Genomic DNA, 4,706 nt, shown 5'->3' with positions numbered 1-4,706 from the left:
CTACGTGGGGTGGGTTTTTTCGGTGTTGACTCATTGAACAGAAAAAACAAACGCCTTTCCTTTCCAAAACACCACTGAATCGAACGTACGAAACTTCGCGCCTTCCGAATAGCGAAGAGAAAACGACTGAACATGACAACACAACTAATTTCCCGCGAAAATAAGGCATACAATGTATCAAATTTAAGATGTGGTTGGAGCTGTCAAACAATTCTGACACCTTAGTGACATTATTCGAACCCCTGCTTAGAACAAATTTGTTGTATGAAAAGCCGACAGTCGGTTTCTCGCCTCACACGCCCTACGGGTGTGTGAGGCTCGCGCGCTTCACACGCGAGGATCACGCTTACGGCGCTTCGCGCCTTCCGAAAATGAAAGAAAACGACTGTTTTGCAGTCTACCAGTAGAGGAATTTATTGGCCAGATCGAGTAATGACTTTGTTGCTAGAGGCCGTCAGAGAAAAGGAGAGTCTCTGGAACACCAAAAGCGAGGCATACAAGAAGCGAAACGTGAAAAAAGTACAGTACGAGGAAGTACTGCAGTTGATAAAAGAAGAATTGCCAGACGTTAATTTCGTGCCTCGCCTTTAGGTGTCCAAAGTCATTACTGGCGCATTACTAAAGTTCAAACTGTTGACAATTATTTGCTGTGCCATCTACACTATCAAATATATTTGTCACATAAAAATTGTCACATAAAAATTGCTCGTGTAAACAGGGCTTTATTTTGAACATCACCTCTGGTGCTTTCACTTTGCATAGTAAAATGCTTTTGAAATCATGAACTTTTCCAATCATCCGCGATTCCTTTGTGGCAGAGATAATTGGTTAACGAATTCTTTATGGCAGCACTGTTTATCCCCTTTGTTGTAAGTTCATTGTATAGTGTACCAGACATATGTCACTACAATACAGAACGTTAAAGTGCAAGCTTTTCAGTGCTACCTAAATAAATGTGGTTTTGTTTTGAACCAGTTGCATAATTTTACTTTGAAAATACAACACCTCAATTTGTTTACGTAATTGACATTCGAAACCACTTGCGTTCGAGCTTCCTTCACGTGCGAGCGTTCTTCAGCCTGACGGTTGTACTTTTCATATTGGACAACAACATTCTTTGCCTTGTACATTATTTTTGGGAAGTTCACATCATTTCCAAGAATTTTTATTGCTCAAAAAAGTGAAGGTGATGCCAAAAAAACTTAAGTTACACTGCTGGCGTGTGGAAAGAGCAAAGCTGTTGAAAATGTCCTGTTAGATGGTGTTGGAAGATGTACCACTGTAGCAAAAATATGTTCGTTCTGAATTTTCTTGCACCGGAAACAGTCATATATTATTTGTTAACGTCTTTGCTTTGCTCATTAATCCTGGAGTTATGTGTGGTTTACGTTGGCTGCTCAGCATTTCACCTAAACGAGTTAGCAGCTTATCTACTACGATGAAATGCTCCGCGCCAAGTTTTGTGCAAATATTAGAGTCCTGCCTTCTCTGCCATTATTTTGAAATTTCCTGCAGACAAACCCATAAAAATTGTACTAAAGCTTATAGGTCTAATCTCCAGTTGTTCACATTCCTGTTTACAATGTATATCTGTCATAAAAGGCAGACTTGTTTTGCTTAATTGAACCACAAAACAGGTTGATTTCCTCCTCCTGATAATTCACTTATCCATGATTTTTGTTTTCCATCACAGGGGCCACTTTTATAAGATGAATACTGTTCACTGTCTAGATGATGGATAAATTCTAAGACAAAAGCAATGGTTTCTGGTGGAAGTTTATGACTATATTGGCGTCTTATTTTCGGAAGTGCTGCTCCTGGACCATACATCTTACTATAAAGTCTAGCTTTTGTTAATTCGTAGTCTGTGCATGATACTTCTCCTCGACTGTTAGTAAACCTGAACATTTGCTTAATTTCCTTATTTGTGTATTGCTGTGCCACACAGTTCAACAGTTCAACCCATTTGGAACTTCCAGGTCTCTGTCTGGAGTAGCTGAGAGCTAAGCCCTCCATGATGTTAGCATTTGCATTCACTTTTTCCTGAATGGAATTTGAAAGAAGTGAAGACAATGGCTTGCTCCTTTTACTTTTTACTTCTAGTAAGAAACACCTCCTAGAGGGTGAGGTTCGCATGTTTACAATCATGTTTCCAAAACATTGCTAAAGCCAGTATTCGTGCAAAGTACTGATAGAGGTGAAAAATATTGTGATCTTATTTTGTTATCAAAGGTAAAGGAAAAATGTCCTGACGTTGAATTAGTCAGTAATAATTACTGACTCTGATCTGATTATTAGAACGCAAAAAGAGTACTCTTTATAGCCTGGATTAGTTTTCTATTTTAGGGAATAATGCATACAGTACAAACTCACATATAAGAAGTTCAACCTAGTACAGGCTGAAATTTGGCATTTTAAAAATACCCAAAAATATAAGAACCTGCTGAGCCTGGCAAAGAAAAAGAGGTACTTTTACAAAAAAATTCACCCTCGAGAAAACTCCTGTTATAGACCTAATCTGCTAACTCAATGTTGTACCCAATTCAAACCCTTTGGGAATAAAACGTTTTGTTTCAGGTATTTCGATATCATTATAATAATATTATGAATGGTACATTATAATGCAAATACAATACACAAAGAATCTTAATCTCGGGAGATTTGAATTGGGTACAACATTGAGTTAGCCGATTAGGTCTATTGTGTATATGTTTTCTTTGATTGGCATTTTATTGGATTTTCTCTAGAAATATGTTTTCCATAAAGCTACAGTGCAATACTGTCTACATATCTTATGAATAAAATATAGAAATTTATTGTTGTTCCTCTGAGAAACAAGAACCTTTTAAGAAACTACATGTAATCAGCCTGAATTATGAAAAAATAGCCTAAAATATTAGAACCTGCTCAGCCTGACCTCGAAAATTCGAGGTTCTTATGTGTGGGTCTTTACTGTATTTTGTAGGGTTACCAGTAGTAACTTTTACCCTGTTATACAAGCATGACAGTATGCCATCTTTTCAGTTTCGCGGGCTTGGGAGATCCTTGAATTGTGTTCATCTTTTCATTACCAATCCAAATAAACTGAAAAACCAACTAGTAAGGTAGAATATGTAATTTTACCATGTGAGTTAAAAGAAGGAAAGTTTACCCCATCAAATTGGCCTTCAAGAATTTCCTGGCAGATCTGTTCATTTGAGGCACCCATGTTTTCAACTTCTGTTTTAAGTTCAGCCACTTTTTGCCTTGCGCAGTTTTAAAGTTTGTTTCAAATCCTCTGCTGAGTTCGCTTTGATGTCAGTTCATGACACTGGGGCACAACCAACTTTATTTTGAATAGAATTGTTTGCAGACAGGGGCTGTGGAACACTTTTGTTTACACTTGGTGACAGCCTGTGCAACCTTACATAACATGCACCACAGCACCTTAAACTGCTTATGAGGGCCACACAGCCAAACTTTTTTTCCAAAAAAAGTTTTCTTAGCTTCAGGGAACAAACCATCTACTGACTTTGGGAGATATGTCCAGGTTTGACCCTAATTAGATGCACTTTGATTTCAATAAGCGTCGCGAAGTGTTCCCTTGCTCTTCTCGCCAACTTCAACATCACTTGTGTCTCAGAATACAGACAATTTATGTCACAAAGTGTCCCCCAAATGCTACTCTTTAAGTGAAGATTACCTGCTGCATTTACCCAAAGCTAAGAATAATGCTGACCTTTACCCTTACCTTATTGTTGAAAATAGGTAGCAAATGCTTAGACTTAAAGGGACACTTTGTGTTGGATGTCAAAATTGGGCGTGTATCTAATTAGGGTCAAACCTGGACATAAGTGGACTTTGGTAGTGACTTTAAATGTTTTAGCTTGAACAGGGAAGTTGTGCATTTGGACGCTGAACATCAGAGGCGGATAGTGGTATTCCTACAGGCTTGACATTTTTCCTTTAACATCATTTATGGGACGAGATTCTTCCTTCCTTGTAGGTTGTAGGTTTTTTACATATACTATAAGTAAGTACTGATGAAGACATTGTTTACAATCTCTGAGGCTCAGTTGGGACGAGTTCCTTTCTTTCTTTTTTGTTTTTTTTTTCAATTCTTCACAAAGATGAAACCTTCAATAACTCTCTTTTTTTTAACTTTGATATAAGCTAGACTTAAAGGGGCTAGGTCACGCTATTTTAGGTAATTTTGTTTCATTTTGTTAATTATGAGCTCTAAACGTCAAATTGGCAGAGCAAGAGTCTTTCATTTGCAAAATCACGGCCACATAACAACTGAGAATGATTTTCCAGCTTTGTAAATGACATTTTGATAAAGATTGATATAAATTTGAAAAAAGGTGGGCCGACGTTTTTCAAATTTAACCAAATTCAATCCACTTCAATCCTCTCCAGTTTTGTCCATCCATGTCCCTTCTTGGCTTCCCTGTGTTTTGTTAGAGTTATTCTATAGTTTTGAACAGTTATTTTGATATTTTAGTTAATTCTATGACCATTCGATCAGTGCTGAAATTGCCTAAACTTGCGTGACCTAGCCCCTTTAACTCTAGTGAATAATTGGAAAATGAAACATTTGTGGCAAATGTTATGATAAATTCAACTCAACAATCGAAATTGAAAGTTGACAATTGAAGCTAAGCTGAACACAATCTTAATGTGTAATTTTAAAGGGGGAACTGAAAAGGAAACACTTAAACACTGGG

The 4,706-nt window shown here is 37.4% G+C and overlaps 1 long non-coding RNA gene across 1 annotated transcript in view; it reads left to right on the top strand.

Annotated features, from left to right (window-relative positions):
- Nucleotides 1-3,079, top strand: part of LOC137975708 (uncharacterized) — a 5,271-nt gene extending 2,192 nt beyond the window's left edge. The window contains exon 3 of the long non-coding RNA XR_011117613.1: nt 1,694-3,079. This is a non-coding gene — a long non-coding RNA (uncharacterized lncRNA). The remainder of the gene's footprint in view (nt 1-1,693) is intronic.
- Nucleotides 3,080-4,706: the final 1,627 nt, after the last annotated feature.

The sequence above is a fragment of the Montipora foliosa genome, chromosome 11, assembly GCF_036669935.1.
Source record: "Montipora foliosa isolate CH-2021 chromosome 11, ASM3666993v2, whole genome shotgun sequence".
In the NCBI taxonomy this organism is placed as follows: domain Eukaryota; kingdom Metazoa; phylum Cnidaria; class Anthozoa; order Scleractinia; family Acroporidae; genus Montipora; species Montipora foliosa.
This window is presented reverse-complemented; position numbering and strand designations above follow the sequence as displayed.